Source organism: Chelonia mydas, chromosome 7 (assembly GCF_015237465.2).
Source record: "Chelonia mydas isolate rCheMyd1 chromosome 7, rCheMyd1.pri.v2, whole genome shotgun sequence".
In the NCBI taxonomy this organism is placed as follows: Eukaryota; Metazoa; Chordata; order Testudines; family Cheloniidae; genus Chelonia; species Chelonia mydas.
The window spans coordinates 45,125,113-45,143,466 of NC_057853.1; positions in this window are offsets into that span (position 1 = coordinate 45,125,113).

The following is an 18,354-nucleotide window of genomic DNA, read 5'->3' on the forward strand; positions in this document are numbered from 1 at the left end:
TAAAACCCCCACTCAGACTCCAAGTCAGATGCCAAGTGTATTTATACTTGGCCTAGCTAAGCATTTGGATGATAATGTACCTGAATTTAAGCGGTAGATGTTAATAGGAAAGTGGTTAAGCAATTTAAACTATTGAACCATTCTGATATAAGAAGCAAATAATCAATATAATCTGCTTCTCTCTGGCAGCAGCGGGGTCTGGGGTGATTGAGTGGGAGAACCATTAGGGATTCAAGTGAATGTCCATCCTTAAGATAAATTCAGGCTGGTCACCCGTATACTTTTTTCCTTTAGAGATGGTCCTGAGCCCTAATCCTGGATCTGAACCCTGGATATGAGTTTAGCTCATAGTTCACAGTTCCAACTCCACCCTCTCTAATGGGACTGAATCTGAGCACACTAGCTGAATAGTGACATTTCAGAGACTAGATTTGTATCTAGATTTCAAAACCTATTTGTGGTCACTGTCTCCTCCATTGTGTCTCTCTTCCTCCTTCATTGCTCTAGCCTCCCAGTGACTATTTTAGCCTTTAAATTTAATGAACAGCATGGGTCGGAAACTATCTCTTTTACCCATGAGAACTGGTTACAGGGATAGTCTGTTCCTCAGAGCTCCTGGGTCCTCAGTGAAGGCACCTTTCCCCGTGTACTTGTGTACAAAAATAATTGTTTACCTTATTAATGAAAACAGCCAGGAAAATATGAGAAACAGAGGTCTTTAGAATGCTGTGTATTGAAGGGATGAATGCTATTTGGATATTGTACAGAACTGTCTAGAACCTCATCTTGCCCACTCGCGCCCACCTCAAAAAAACCCTCATGCAGCATGAGGTAGATTATTCATACTTCTTTGATGCCTCAATACAGTCAGTCTTCAAATTAGAGGGTGCCAGAGATCTGCTTAACCTACTTTTGCTCATTTCTGAAATGCCATTTATTCATAGATCCTAAGGCCCAAAGGGACCACTCTGAGCATCTAGTCCAACCTCCTGTATAGCACAGGCCGGAGAATGTCCCCAAAATACTTTCTAGAGCAGATCTTTCAGAAACACATCCAATCTTGATTTTAATAATGGCCAGTGATGGAGAATCCACCATGACTCTTGGTAAACTGTTACAGGGGTTAATTTACATAGCATTGGTGGATTGGTTCTGAAACAGCCAGCTCATAGATGTTGAAAAACCTTCCAAGAAACGAGGTCCAAATCCGACTTGGCAAAACCACCATATATGGCACTATGAACAATTAAGAAGTCACCAGAGAGCCATCCAGAGATTAAAGGAGGAAGCACTTCCTGATGCACACTGGAATTTCTTGCCGTTCAGAATCATTTCCCACCACTATGCCTCAAGTACCTATAAATAGTTAAACCAAAGGCTAGCACCGCAGCTGTAGCTCAAGAGAAAATCCAGGAGGCCAAGCTGCAAAAAGTTTATTCAGCAATGGGAAAGGTCTGTCCGCTGCCAGAATAGCGCACAATTTCTGATGGATGGGCTCCAGGCCCAACCAACTGCTATTTTTCCCCCATAGTATATAGTGGATGTCAACCCATTTAGGTCACCAGAAATATCATCCTTCTGACACCTGCTGGAAATGCTCCTCTGAAAAAGGGACATGGATACAGATACACTGGGAGTGCCCCAACTTTAGGGCCCGCTAAATATTGTGCAGAGAATAAACCTCATAGGCATACTGTGTCCACCAAAAAACTGATGGACTAGAAAATGTCAACCCTGCCAATTACTGAGCCAAAGTAAATGCAGCCTGCCAGGTACAGTTAAAACCATAGGAAAATCCCAGACTAATTAAATTCCTAAACTACTGCATTGCAATGATCAAACTGGATGAGTGCTCAGCTAAATAAACATGGTGGGAGAACTCAGGACTGTGCAGAAGATGGGGGTGGGGCAGGGACATGAGGAAGGCTGCATCTGGCCATTCAACCAATCTGGATGCAAAGTGGCTGTTAACCCTGGTGTCCTGGTCAAATTCTAGCTCAGATAATTCCATTCTGCTTCCCGATACTATCCCAGCAGTTTCAAGTGAAAATGGTATTCTTTCCTTCCTTTCAAGCTGCTGTATAGCATTACTACTCCATGCTGTTAGATAACTGCTGTGTTTTACTCTAGAACAGGGGTGGGCAAATGTTTTGGCCTGAGGGCCACATCTGGGTATGGAAATTGCATGGTGGGATATGAATGCTCACAAAATTGGGGGTTAGGGTGTGGGAGGGGGTGAGGGCTCCAGCTGGGGGTGTGGGCTCTGGGTTGGGGCCAGAAATGAGGAGTTCAGGGTGCAGGAGGGGGTTCTGGGCTGGGGCAGTGGGTTGGGGTGTGTGGGGAGGGTGGGGACTCAAGCTGGGGGTGCGGACTCTGGGGTGGGGCTGGGGATGAGGGGTTGGGGGTGCAGGAGGGTACTCGGGGCTGGGACCGAGGGGTTCAGAGGGTGAGAGGGGGATTAGGGTTGAGGCATGGGAGGGGGTCAGGGGTGCAGGCTCCAGGTGGTGCTTACCTCAAGCAGCTCACGGAAGCAGTGGCATGTCCAGCCTCTGGCTCCTACCCAGAGGCATGACCAGGGCTCTGCATGCTGACCCATCCACAGGTGCTGCCCTTGCAGCTCCCATTGGCTGCAGTTCCTGGCCAATAGGAGCTGTGGGGGTGGCACTTGAGGTGGGGGCAATGTGTGGAGCCCCCTGGCTGCCCATACACATAGGAGCCAGAGTGGGGATATGCTTTTGCTTCTGGGAGCTGTGAAGAGCCACAGCACACGTGGAGCAGGCAAGCCCCAGACACCACTCCCCAGCAGGAGCTTGAGGGCCGGATTAAAATATCTGAAGGACCGGATGTGGCCCCCAGGCTGTAGTTTGCCCACCACTGCTCTAGAGGTAGCTACTTATCAACAGTGGATGCAATAATCCAGGCATAAGGTTGTAAAGAACTTTGAGGTTGTCTGGGACTATAGAAGTGCAAAGATAGACATTTTGGGTTCAAATAATAAAATATTCAAGAGAGACCATAAAGAAACAATGAGGTGGTAAGTACATTGTCATAACCATACAGGTAAGGGTGTTGGATCATATTAAAGAAGTTCTGTATTAAGATCACAAATGAGTTTGATTCCCCATAGTTTAAATTCCAGGGTATTACTAATTAAGAGGTCTCTTGGTTTTTGGTACTGTTTCTCTCCCGCTATGTGTGAAACTTGCAAGCTGCTAATTGTGTTAGTGCATTCTAAGACAGAGTCTGTTCTCAAAGCAATTCTTTGTAACAACTATTCACACAGAGAGAGACTCAAAGCAATACTCTGTAACAACAGAAATAGCACCCAGAGACTCTCCGCCCTTTTGTTGTATTCATCTTGCTTTGTTAACAATTGTGATTAAAATAGAGATAGAGGATGTATGTGGATGGATGCTTGGTGTGGATAATAACTGAATGATCAGGGAGGTGCCAGTCTAAGAATCCAGTGTCCATCGGCTGAAGAAGGCATCAAGTGGAAATAACTAGAGGACCCCCGGAGGGCAGACTGGAATCCACCCAACAGCCTCAAGAATGGGAGAACCAAAGAACAAGATAACATCTGGCAGCACGGAGCCGTCAGGAATGTGCCATCTGCTGATTGATTCAGCAATAGCATGATGAAGCAATTCCCATAGACTGGCATAGGAGGAAATTCCTATAAAAATGGACTCTAGAAAGTGAGAACTTTGGGGTCTAATTCTGCAAACCAACTTCCAGGAGCATCAAATGAGCATCTGACAAGGCCCTGCTCCCTCCTCATGTCCAGGCCACTTGGCCAGTGGCCTGGCATGAGCAATGCTAAGGCTGGTAACTATGATAACAACCTTGCAGAACCTGTGTGTGTGTGTGTGTGTGTATGAATGAATGTGTGAATAAATATGAAATTGAATGGAATGTTATAGCTATAACTAACTGCTTACTATGATTCTTTCTGTATTCACAATAAATGTGGCATTTTGCCTTTTCCCCTTTAATAAGATCCTGCTGGTTTTTATTTTATTGGTATAACAAGGGTAGCATAAAATCCCTCCTTTACCTGTAAGGGGTTAAGAAGCTCAAATAATCTGGCTGGTACCTGACCAAAAGGACCAGTAAGGGAAGAACATCCTTTCAAATCTGTGGTGGGAGGTTTTGTTGTGCTCTCTTTTGTTTTGAAATAGAAAGGTACATCCTAGACGGGAAGCCCAAAACTGTAATCGAGGCGGGGAAATCGGAACCAAATGGATGGAGGTGGTGGAAAAGAAAAAAGCTAGTTGTAGTTGGAGCGGATATCAGAAGGTGCAACCTGAGACAACACCCTATCACCGGGGGCAGCCCAAGGCCTCACCTATATCCCAAGGAAAACCCCAAACACTATCATCCCACAACTGCCACCATGTCAGGGTTCCTTCCCCACTCTGAACTCTAGGGTACAGATGTGGTGACCTGCATGAAAGACCCCCTAAGCTTATTTCTACGATAGATTCATAGATACTAAGGTCAGAAGGGACCATTATGATCATCTAGTCTGACCTCCTGCAAAACGCAGGCCACAGAATCTCACCCACCCACTCCCGCGAAAAACCTCTCACCAATAGTCTGAGCTACTGAAGTCCTCAAATCATGGTTTAAAGACTTCAAGGAGCAGAGAATCCTCCAGCAAGTGACCCGTGCCCCATGCTACAGAGGAAGGCGAAAAACCTCCAAGGCCTCTTCCAATCTGCCCTGGAGGAAAATTCCTTCCCGACCCCAAATATGGCGATCAGCTAAATCCTGAGCATATGGGCAAGATTCACCAGCCAGATACTACAGAAAATTCTTTCCTGGGTAACTCAGATCCCACCCCATCTAACCTCCCATCACAGGCCATTAGGCCTATTCACCATGAACATTTAAAGATCAATTAATTACCAAAATCATGTTATCCCATCATACCATCTCCTCCATAAACTTATCGAGTTTAATCTTAAAGCCAGATAGATCTTTTGCCCCCACTGCTTCCCTTGGAAGGCTATTCCAAAACTTCACTCCTCTGATGGTTAGAAACCTTTGTCTAATTTCAAGTCTAAACTTCCTGGTGGCCAGTTTATATCCATTTGTTCTTGTGTCCACATTGGTACTGAGCTTAAATAATTCCTCTCCCTCTCTGGTATTTATCCCTCTGATATATTTAGAGAGAGCAATCGTATCTCCCCTCAACCTTCTTTTAGTTAGGCTAAACAAGCCAAGCTCCTTGAGTCTCCTTTCATAAGACAAGTTTTCTATTCCTCGGATCATCCCAGTAGCCCTTCTCTGTACCTGTTCCAGTTTGAATTCATCCTTCTTAAACATGGGAGACCAGAACTGCACACAGTATTCCAGGTGAGGTCTCACCAGTGCCTTGTATAACGGTACTAAAGCCTCCTTATCCCTACTGGAAATACCTCTCCTCATGCATCCCAAGACCGCATTAGCTTTTTTCACAGCCATACCACATTGACAGCTCATAGTCATCCTATGATCAACCAATACTCCAAGGTCCTTCTCCTCCTCCGTTACTTCTAACTGATGCGTCCCCAGCTTATAACTAAAATTCTTGTTACTAATCCCTAAATGCATAACCTTACACTTCTCACTATTAAATTTCACCCTATTACTAATACTCCTGTTTACAAGGTCATCCAGATACTCCTGTATGATATCCCGGTCCTTCTCTAAATTGGCAATACCTCCCAGCTTTGTATCATCCGCAAACTTTATTAGCACACTCCCACTTTTTGTGCCGAGGTCAGTAATAAAAAGATTAAATAAGATTGGTCCCAAAAATGATCCTTGAGGAACTCCACTGGTAACCTCCCTCCAGCCTGACAGTTCACCTTTCAGCAGGACCCGTTGTAGTCTCCCCTTTAACTAATTCCTTATCCACCTTTCAATGTTCATATTGATCCCCATCTTTTCCAATTTAACTAATAATTCCCCAAGTGGCACGGTATCAAACACCTTACTGAAATCTAGGTAAATTAGATCCACTGCATTTCCTTTGTCTAAAAAAATCTGTTACTTTCCCAAAGAAGGAGATCAGGTTGGTTTGACACGATTTACCTTTTGTAAAACCATGTTGTATTTTGTCCCATTTACCATTGACTTCAATGTCCTTAACTACGTTCTCCTTCAAAATTTTTTCCAAGACCTTGCATACTACAGATGTCAAACTAACAGGCCTGTAGTTACCTGGATCACTTTTTTTCCCTTTCTTAAAAACAGGAACTATGTTAGCAATTCTCCAATCATACAATACAACTCCTGAGTTTACAGATTCATTAAAAATTCTTGCTAATGGGCTTGCAATTTCGGGTGCCAATTCCTTTAATATTCTTGGATGAAGATTATCTGGGCCCCCCGATTTAGTCCCATTAAACTGTTCGAGTTTGGCTACTACCTCAGATATGGTAATATGTACCTCCATATCCTCATTCCCATTTGTCATGCTACCATTATCCCTAAGATCCTCTTTAGCCTTATTAAAGACTGAGGCAAAGTATTTGTTTAGAAATTGGGCCATGCCTAGATTATCCTTAACCTCCACTCCATCCTCAGTGTTTAGCGGTCCCACTTCTTTCTTTGTTTTCTTCTTATTTATATGGCTATAGAACCTTTTACTATTGGTTTTAATTCCCTTTGCAAGGTCCAACTCTACTTGACTTTTAGCCTGTCTCACTTTATCCCTACATGTTCTGCCCTCAATAAGGTAGCTTTCCTTGCTGATCCCTCCCATCTTCCACTCCCTGTATGCTTTCTGCTTTTTCTTAATCACCTCTCTGAGATGCTTGCTCATCCAGCTTGGTCTATAGTTCCTGCCTATTAATTTTTTCCCCTTTCTTGGGATGCAGGCTTCCGATAGCTTCTGTAGCTTTGATTTAAAGTAATCCCAGGCCTCCTCTACCTTTAGATCCATAAGTTCTTCAGTCCAATCCACTTCCCTAACTAATTTCCTTAATTTTTGAAAGTCAGCCCTTTTGAAATCAAAAACCCTAGTTGCAGATTTATTTTTGTTAATTCTTCTGTTCAGTTTGAACTGAATTAGCTCATGATCACCTGAACCAAGATTATCCCCTACAACCATTTCTTCTATGAGGTCCTCACTGCTCACCAAAACCAAATTTAAAATGGCAGCCCCTCTAGTCGGTTCAGCAACTACTTGATGAAGGAATCCATTAGCTATCGCATCTAGGAAAATCTGAGCCCTATTATTATTACTAGCACTTGTCCTCCAGTCTATATCTGGGAAGTTAAAGTCTCCCATGATCACGCAGTTTCCATTAGTATGTACTTTATTAAAAACATTTAAAAGGGCTCTATCCATATCCAAATTAGATCCCGGCAGTCTATGGCACACCCCAAGCACTATCCCGGGGAGGCTCTAATAGTTTTCTTCCCCAATGTAATTTTTGCCCAGACGGACTCTGTCTTATCCATTCCATCGCTTCTTATTTCTTTACATTCTACCTCATCATTGATATACAATGCTACTCCACCACCTTTACTTCGGTCTTTCCTAAACAGCACATACCATTCAATAGCTGTAGTGCAGTCATGACTACTATTCCACCATGTTTCTGTTATCCCTATAATATCTGGTTTCACTTCCTACACCAGTAGCTCTAGTTCCTCCATTTTGTTACCTAGGCTCCTCGCATTGGTGTACAAACATCTTAATTTTTGCTGTTTAGCCTCGCTCACATTTTGTACGCTATTAGGCACAGCCATTCTACAGCCAGTATAACCTATTAGACTGGTATCCACACTGCCCTTCCTCCCTAAATACATTCTCCTACCCACGGCTGTATCCTTTCTTACTTCGTTTTCTTCCCTCTCAATGCTAAAATCCGGCATGGAGATTACCTGGACATCTCCCAACCATCTCCCCCAAATTCCTAGTTTAAAGCTCTCTTAATCAGTTGTACCAGCCTCCATCCTAGAAGTCTATTTCCTTCCCTACTCAGATGAAGTCCATCCCAAGAGAACTGTCCTCTGTCCAGGAATGCCTCCCAGTGGCCATACATCCCAAAGCCCTCCTTATAGCACCACTGCCTAAGCCATCTGTTGATAGTCATAATCTTGTCACACCTTTGTTGCCCTTCTCTAGGAACAGGCAGAATCCCACTAAAGATCACCTAAGCCTCGATTTCCTTAAGCGTCTTCCCCAGCCTAGCATAGCCTCCCTTAATACTTTCCAGTGAGAATCTAGCCAATCATTTGTTCCCACATGAAGGATAATTAGGGGATTCTTTCCTGCTCCCTTTAGGATCCTTTTCAACCTCAGGTCTACATCCCATATCTTAGCACCTGGAAGACAGCACATCCTTCTACCAGCTTAGGTTCAAAACTTCCCCAAGGCACAAATCCTTCCTTGTCCTTGGATGGGATTGCTGCCACCACCAAGTGAGTTAGACAAAGATTCAGGAAAAGGACCACTTGGAGTTCCTGTTTCCCCAAAATATCCCCCCAAGCCTCTTTACCCCCTTTCCTGGGGAGGCCTGAGAATAATATACCAACCAAATACATAAACAAGGTAAGCACAGACCAGACCCTTGGGTTTTTAGGATACTAAAAACCAATCAGATTCTTAAAAACAGAACTTTATTGTAAAGAAAAAAGTAAAAAAAGCACCTGTGTAAAATCAGGATGGAAGGTAATTTTGCAGGGTAATAAGATTCAAAACACAGAGGATTCCTCTCTAGGCAAAACTTCAAAGTTACAAAAAACAGAAATAAACCTCCCTCTTAGCATAGGGAAAATTCACAAGCTAAAACAAAAGATAATTTAACACATTTCCTTGCTTTACTTACAATTTTTGTAATCTAGATGCTTATTCCAGGTAAGGTTTTAGGAGAGGTTTTTTTCTGCCTGGTCGTTCTCTTTGTCCCGAGAGAACACAAAACAAAAGAGAGCACAACAAAACCTCCTCCCACAGATTTGAAAGTATCTTCTTCCCTTATTGGTCCTTTTGGTCAGGTGCCAACCAGGTTATTTGAGCTTCTTAACCCCTTACAGGTAAAGTTGGGATTTTATGCTACCCTTATCTGTTTGGTTATGACATACATAGAGAGGGGCATTACAGCAATTGTTTTGGGTTTAGTTAAACCTTGTTATGGGCTGGGCATACCCACTGCCTTTCACTCAGGATAAATGTAAACAAGCGTCGTTTCAGCCCCTAAATACAATAACCATAGCACCCAAAACACGCGCACATGGAAAAGCTCAAGCAGAAAATGAACCACATGGCCTAAGGTGTTTCCCAGAGTTTTGATAGCAAATACAGGGGGTAGGACTTTGGCTGATGGAACTGTGTTTGTCACCAGGGGGCAGAGAAGGACAGAAGCAGTGGTAATGTGGCCTGAGAGAAAGCTAAGAGACATTGCTTTTTGGGCACAGGGTGCTGGCCAGAAAGGCAGGCTCTGAACTTTGAGCAAAGGAATTGTCCCCTTCTGTTGCATTACTATGATGTTCAGGGACACAGGATTTAGTATATAATCTTTGTAAATAAACACAACTGCAAACATCTGGCTCTAACATCAGTGTCTCCTCCCAACTGCATAACCCACAACACCCTGAATTTGGCTAACCACTCAGGTCAAGAGAGGTAATACAATGTAACTGGCTAGCTTCAATCCTCATCAGTTTGCACTGTTTCTCTTACTAGGAGCGAATTAAAAGTTCATTTAGATACTATACCTGCTCCAAAATCCCCTGTCGATGTTTGTGGTTTAACAATAGTATTTTCCAGATTTTGTAAATGATCTTTCTCTGTCCTAGTACCATATGAAAGATCCACACAAACAAGGGAAACTGACTACTCAGGTGCAAACAAAGAAAGATAATACACAAAGTGTGCTCAAATGCCCAAAGTAAAAAAACTAGGAACAAAACAAATTCCCTCTATTCTTTTCCAGTTACAATGATCTTAGGGGTTACTTGTAACAACATCAGCTTAAAAAAAAAAAGTGAGGCAGCAGTGTGGTTTTTAAGTTGATGGGGCCTTTTTAGAAGGCCCTCGTACATAATTTCTGTTTCCCGTGGCTTCTGCTTAAATGGGTCAATAGCCTGTATGTGGCAGTTTTGACGTATGTGAAGACAATGAACAGATTAGTGAAACTAGGGCATGGTGCTTACAGGTGCTGTGGATGCACATAAACAAGTTAACTTTTTAATCATCAATAGCTCCAAGGTCATTTCACCTTTGTGGGGTTTTCCTTCAATGATAACATGTATTGTGCCTGATGATGAGATTGAAAGAGAAACAGAAATTAAGGCTGGAGAGGCCTTAGTAATTCAGACTTTTTCACATACAGGTACTTAAAATATTTACAAATAATAATATCTAGCTCTTATATAGTGCTTTTCATCTTTAGATCTCAAAGCACTTTCCAATACTATGTCTTACACTACCCTGGCTGAGGTACTGTACCGCAGTAAGGGATAAGAGAGATGACTTCACTCCCCACTGAAATTAGCCACACTGGGGATGAAACATTGTAGCTGTTTAGCAGCATACAGCAATTCTGTGTTAAACTTCGAACAGGAAATAAAGAATAAATTGAAGCTACAGAATGCAATCATCTGAGCTGAAACTTGCCTGGGACAGCATGCCAAATATCCCTTCTACCATATTTCTACCATGAAATATGCCATGGGCTCCTAACTTGAAAGGCAACCTCCACCACTATTCCTACTATTATTCTAGATGCCCTCATTCAGCAGTGATCCAGAAGGAAGAATGCCCCCAAACATCACTTCCTGCAGCACATAGGATTTTCATGGAGGTCTCTCATCCAAGCACTAGTCACTCCAACCCAGCTTAGCTTGTGAAATATAAGAGGACCTCAGCCCAAGGTGATAACAACTATAAGCCAAAATATACCTGGTTACTGTGCACTTCATGATGTGCCAGCTAGTCTTATGAGGTCACAAGTGCTGCCATCAAATGAGTTCTATTCGTGCCTTGGGATACTGTGTGTACCAGGACACGCACACTCACTCTCTCCCAACTCTCTTTTGCCGTATCTTCTGTTTATTATATTGGGTGGGTGATAGTGGAAAAAAAACCAACCTATGTGCTTGATACTCATATTAGAAGGCAAGCACATTTTCTTGTCTAGAATAAGTTCATAAACTTCTTTGCTCAATTAAAAAAAAAAAAAAGGAGGATGCGGGGGGACCTGAATTTCCAGAAGTCTGATCTGATGCAAAGCAAATGAGTGCCTGCTATTGGGCTATGCACATGTGCACCACCAAGTCTGTACTAGCAAGTGCAATGAGGCATTTTCCATAGGCCTTGTCCTTCTGGGAATCTTCATATTTTAGCACACCTCCTTTCAGTTCTGTGTAAGGGGTTCGCTCATTGTACTGAACAATTGTGTGAAGGAAATAATAGTATTGCCTATTAGAAATATCAACCAGCATTGATAGATGGTAACCAGAAATGTACCTGCCCACCGTGTTTGTATCCACATCCAAATTTTCGTCAGATCTGGAGGTGGAGAGGTGTTTCAAGTCTAAGATTCCAGCTACAACTCTCCCTATGGGTAATGCAAGGTATATGTTTGACATTGCACTCCATATGTTTTATGAAAATATGCTTATGAATGTGAATATAATGTAACTGGAATATACTTTATGCAAAAGGTCTCTTGCAAGGTATTATTACAAAGCTTATAATCTACTGAGTATGTTCATCCTATTTGTATGCATGTATCATTCTTGTATCTGAAGCTAGAAATATCAAGTATAATTCTGAGATCCTATTGTAATTATGCAAAGTATGGGCCATTAGTGATGGTTTAGAATCTTGATGGCTCCCATTGACTAGGACAATTGATTGTAAATGGTTTATTTACCTGCAAGCCTTCCTGTGTATGTGTGGGCCAGCCTGTGGGTAATGAAGAATGAGGTCTCACAGGGACACATGACCATGTCACCTGATTATGAAATCCATCTTAAATCTGGTACTTTTCCATTTAGAAGGAGGGGTGGGGACCCAGAGAGACAAAAGATTCCTGCCTTATGCCAAAGCTATAATAGGGGGTGGGGCAGGCCAAAGAAGGCTGCCAGTCATGAGAGAGCCCCTGATTTCCACCAAAGATGTCTGCTGGAACTAACAAGGAGTGTATCAGAGGAAAGAATTGGGCCCAGACTAGGAAGGAGTGTAGTCTGTGAAAGAAGCTTATTGGAACATCTCTGAGGGTGAGAGATTACCTGTAATCAGTTTCTTAATGTATTAGGCTTAGACTTGCGTGTTTTTGCTTTATTTTGCTCGGTGACTTACTTTGTTCTGTCTGTGATTACTTGGAATCACTTAAATCCTACTTTTTATACTTAATAAAATCACTTTTGTTTATTAGTAAACCCAGAGTAAGTGATTAATACCTGGGGGAGCAAACAGCCGTGCATCTCTCTCTATCAGTGTTATAGGGGGCGGACAATTTATGAGTTTACCCTGTATAAATTTTATACAGAGTAAAAACAGATTTATTTGGGATTTGGATCCCATTGGGAGCTGGGTGTCTGGGTGCTGGAGTCAGGTAACCTGCAGAGCTGTTTTCATTTAAAGCCTGCAGCTTTGGGGGCATGGCCCGGACCCTGGGTCTGTGTTGCAGCAGGCTAGTGTGTCTGGCTCAACAAGGCAGGGTTCTGGAAGTCCCAAGCTGGCAGGGAAGACGGGTTCAGAGGTAATTTCAGCACATCAGGTGACAGTCCTAAGGGGATCTCCGTGACCAAACCCATCACAATATGTTTTGGGGGAAAGCTCAAATATCCGGCACATATAAGGCTTGCTTTCAGCTTATTGGCTTTCAAATTGCTCCCAGGACTGAGAGTACACACCCTATGAATACATAGCGTGTCCACACTGATCTGATGGATATTGTTTAGACACTCAAATTGTGACATTTGAATTCACATCTTCCTCGCATTCCTAGGGGATAGAACAATGGCTAAACTCTGATGTGTCTCTATAGGCTCACTCTATAGACCCTAGAATGCAGAGAAAATGATCTTGTTATATGAAATGCATGGAGACTTTGCAATAGAAACTGTATACCAAAAAGCCAATAGATGAAATGTCTGGTTCTCTTAGACAGAGAAAGCAATATGCATCTGTATGACTGAACACCTATAACTGGATGCAAAAGAGATCTGAAAGACCCTTGCTTCGTCTTTATCTTCTTGACCTCAGGATCCTGACTTGGGAGTTTTGCTTGTGTGCTTTGCCTGGGATTCAGAAGGAATTTCTTAGACTTCTGTGTTTTATGGCCAATCAGATTTTTAGTAAATTAACATAGCTTCTGTAAAGGAACCTAGGGAATAAACACATTTGCTCTGGATAGGAGGAACAAATGCCATGTCAGTATAGTTTTATATTGACTATAATCCTACTGTTTGATTTTATTGTCTGTTTATAATACACTGAAATCTCTGCATTCCAAATTGTGTTAAGTGTCTTCAAATGTATTAACTTTAATGTACGTTCTCTCCTATAACATTATAAGCTTTTGTAATGTGCCCATTCTTATAGCATCTGGGCACATTTTTCCCTTTACTAATATTTATGTGATTTGTTATTGAGTGTTTACATGTGGTATTTTGGATGTCACTGTTTGTGAATTATATTTGCAAGGCAAAATTCAGTCCTGATAACCACGTCTGACTCTTGGCCACAGTCTGAATCTATTTATTGCTATTTGCTGGTTAAATACTGTAAAATACAACCAGTTATTTATAAAACAAATGTTTCTATTATTGACCCTTCCATAAAAAGAACTGGTATTTTAGACTAGTGACTTCTGGCTCTTACCACTGCGTGAAGGGGCTAATGTGCTCCCTTGTGATGGTAGGAATCTCTGTCGGTGTTTCATATGACTTTTCTCTGCTTCAATCCCCCTGTCTCTGGCAAAGATCCACCCCCATCGGAAGTACCAGTGTTATCATCAATGAGCCTCCATTGTGATGTCACATGATGGGACATGATTTTTCCCTGTATTTTTTTTCTTTAACATTCATGTGTTGTTGTTGTTTTAAATATGAGAATTAAACAATGAATTTTCATGTGATCTGGGAGCAAAAGCCCTGCGTCTTTGGCTAACTGCTGTAGAGGAGGTTAAACAGGTGAGGTGGGGGAGGGGTGAAGTCTCTGTATGACTCAGGGGCTGTTTGGACTCATGTTTGTAGAGGATTTAGCAATCTGGCTGCTAGAAAGGCCGTGACCCAGGGAAGGAAGGGGCGGGGGAAGCACATCCTCGGCCCTGGATATTTCCATTCCATCCTTCTCAGACAGTGCTGCTACTGGCAATGCTTCCATGATACACATATCCAAATCACGGTGCATGTAATAGGAAATGGGGTTTATTTTGGTTTGTCTTTCGATTTTTGGGGTGAAAGCCTGATCTCACTGAAGTCATTGGGAGTTTACAGTTGACTTCAGTGGAGCCAAGATTTGTCCCCTGGGCTCTTGAAATTGACTGCCACTTATCAGTTAATGCCATGTCGCCTCTAACAATTTTCTGATCTGGATCCATTCCCAGCCAATCTCTCAGCAGACTTGCACTTCCCTTCCCGGCCGACAAATTCACACCATTTTATCTTGGTATCCACTCTACTGCTGCCTAGTGTTAACTTACACCTCGTATTTTCCCCTCATACCATATGAAATCCCCCCAAGTTGTGTGGGTTGCGGGCAGCAGCCAAAGGATGAGCCTAGGGGAAAAGAGTTCCAGAAGGGGCTGCTGCAAAGAAATGTGTCCCGGATAATATGGCTCACAAAAGAAACTTGTAAGTTACAAATCAGATCTGGCTACAAAAAATACAAGATAGTATTTGTATTACAACAGCACATAAAGGTCCCAACTGAAATCAGGGCCCCATTGTACTTGGTAGTGTACACACCAAGTTAGACAGCCTCTGCTCCCAAAATCTTGTAATCTAAATGGATAAAGCCTGGGGTGGGGAAACTGGAACCAAAAGGTGATGTGACTTTCCCAAGGTCACACAACAAGTCAGTGGCAGAGTTATGATTAGAACCCAGGTCTCCTGAGTACTAGTCTAGTACCCTACCCACTAGGAACAAATCACAGCTCAAATGGTAGAGGGCTGCTTAAATTTAGGCCCACGCCCTCAAATGTATTTGAAATCAATGGAAATTAGGAGCCTAAACACCTTTGAGGGTCTGGGCCTTAGCTTTCCTGACCTCAGCATACAAGATAATAGTAATCCAAATTCAAATCACACTGTACTGCTGCCAGAAAAGATGTCAGTCTTTCCTTTATATATCAGTATTTGTGCAAAATTATTCTGACTACCTAACTCCAAACAGTTTATATGCTATCACTTTATGTACCTATTGCCTCAACATATCTACTCTACAGTGAGCAATTGTGCATACTCCTCTACATCTTTGTTGCATCAGCTGTGCATATATAGTAAACTATATATTAACACTGGATCCAAAGGGTGTATTTAATCATGTATTTTCCTGCATGTTTTCCTCTGTACATATTTGTATATTGGCTTCCATGCTTCATTGTAAATTCACCTGAGTAACTACTGCTAAATGCTTTTCAAAATACATATAGATAATTGTACATAAACTAAACAGGCCATTGTATCCTTCAGTTCCAGTTCTTTCCAGTTGTCTCAACTAGTTTCCCCCTCACCTGGAAGTAATTAGCAAATCTGTCCCAGTTGCTTACCATTAGCTTCACTCACATTAAAGAAGAAAAACTTTGCAAAAGGGGGAAAGGTATGATGGCGCTTCAAATTCAGCATGTGCAAAGTGAGGATCATAAAGACAATATACTGCTGGTGTACTGTAGAGATTCAATATTATCCCCCATTCTTAGCTGTGCCTCAAGATCTTTGCCTACTACTGCTGACCTTCCCCTGCTTTCTCATTAGACTCCTGCGTAGTTAGCCAATCATCAAGAGCTTTGATTGTTTGGACAAAAGAAGAATGATTATTGGTTAAACCCATTTTGCTTTTCCCAGCAAGTCAGATATATTCAGACAAGTAACCATTCTCTGTTCACTCACGTGTCATTAGCATTTTGTAAAGCTGATTTTTCAATTTAAATAACCTAAACATGCACTTGAACCTTGATGGTCTGGATGTTATCAGGGAATGGAAACATAATGATGAGAGTTATTACCTTTTGCTGACTGTTTGGTGTCTCTGCCATGTGAAATGAGTTTGAGAAGTAGTACCTACATCACAGACACCACATTGACAATCAGCACTAATTGATCCCCTTGTTTGCAGTCTCAGGAGAGCGGGCAAGAAATGGAACAGCCAAGGAGAATGAAGTACCTTCCCATTCCCAGAAATGGTTTGACCAAGTCAGAGCCGAGACCACATTAGGTCTAAGTCTTCAATACCTTGCTATTTATACCTGTGCAAAGGGTCTAAAATACTACCAGCCTTTAAATTAAGCAATTTTTCAGCCCTTGCTGAAGAAACCATCTTTGGACATTGGCCTTTTGTCTTACCGAAAATGCTTTGGAAGTAAATCCATCAATTCCTCAGAGTTCTTTGATCCTGGCCTTGAGCTGGGTATTGTATGGAAACAGCATTGGTTTCGTTGGTCAATTATCTCCTAATGGTGATAGATAAAAATTAGGTATTGTGACAGAGCTCCGACCTTGTTCCCATGGGTCCTGCGCTTCCAGGCGGTTTATGATAGCCTCAGAGGTTCACTGCGACCCTCCATGTAGCCCTTCTCTCTCTAGGTGCCAGGGTTACAGTCTACTGAGCCCTTTTCATCATAAGCCAGCAAGGAGGTTGGGAAGAGAACTCCCACAGTCTCTGTTATCTCTATGGACTTATTCCCGAACAGTTTAGCCTCCTGTCCTCACAGCGGCCTGTCTTCCCCTCCCAGGAGGTGTTTCTGTAGTGTCAGGTTGGGGGGAACCTGGCCCCGCCCTCGACTCCAGGTTCCAGCCCAGGGACCCTAATGGCAGCAGCTGTTGGCAGCCTACCTTTCACTGCCAGAGTTGCTACATTTCCCTAGGCCACTTCCCCACAGCTCTCCCGCTTCTCTCTCTTAACGCCTTCTTCACCCCTTACCTTAGGGCTCCCTTTCCAGTGGCTTAAGGGTGTCTTCATTACCCAGCCCTTCAGCTGCACTTCCTCTCCTCTGGTTCCCTGGCTCTCCTCAGCCTGATCGGAGTGAGCCCTTTTATAGTATCAGAGGGTCCTTAATTAGAGTCAGGTGTTCACATTAGCTTAATGGCCTCATCTGACTCTTTGCAGGCTAATTGGAGTCAGGTGTTCTCATTAGCCTGGAGCAGCCCCTGTTCTGGTCAGTCAGGGAACAGAAAACTGCTTATCCAGTGGCCAGTATATCTGCCTTCTAGCATGGGCGTGTACTTGGCGCGGTTCACCCCAATCCCGGACACCTGCCCCTTTTGCGGCGTGAAGGAAACCCTGATGCACGTCTACCTGGAGTGTGCCAGGTTGCAGCCCCTATTCCGGCTCCTCACCAGTATTTTGTTAAGGTTTTGGTTGCACTTTTCCCCTCACCTTCTTATCTATGCACTCCCTGTCCGTGGCTCCACTAAGTCGCGGGACCTCCTGGTCAACCTCCTCCTGGCCCTGGCTAAAGTGGCCATCTATAAAACCAGGGTGAGGAGGTTGGCCGATGGAGTCTCCTGCGACTGCGGGGCCTATTTCCGATCCTCCGTCCGTTCACGCCTCCGGGCAGAGTTCCTCTGGGCGGCGTCCACCGACTCCCTTGACGCCTTTGAGGAGCGTTGGGCGCTGTCCGGGGTCCTCTGCTCGGTGTCCCCGTCCGGTTCCCTTCCTTTGACCCTTTGACCACACTCCCGTCCCTGTTCTTCATTAGTTGTCCCCTGTAATTACTTGGCCTCCAGGTCCTGTGGATCTCCCCCTTAGGCTGGGGGGAGATCCTTTAGCAGTGGGCGAGCTTTAGCCTGCCCACTTCCTGGATCCCAATAGGAGCATGGGCGTGTACTTGGCGCGGTTCAGCCCAATCCCGGACACCTGCCCCTTTTGCGGCGTGAAGGAAACCCTGACGCACGTCTACCTGGAGTGCGCCAGGTTGCAGCCCCATTCCGGCTCCTCACCAATATTTTGTTGCACTCCCCTCCCAGACACCTGCCCCTTTTGCAGTGTGGGGGAGACTCTGGCACACATATATCTGGAGTGCGCCAGGTTGCAGCCCCTATTCCGGCTCCTCCTAGATATATTATTATGGTTTTGGTTGCACTTTTCCCCTCACCTTCTCGTCTATGGACTCCCTATCTGTGGCCCCACAAAGTCGCGGGACCTCCTTGTCAGCCTCCTCCTAGCCAAAATGGCCATCTATA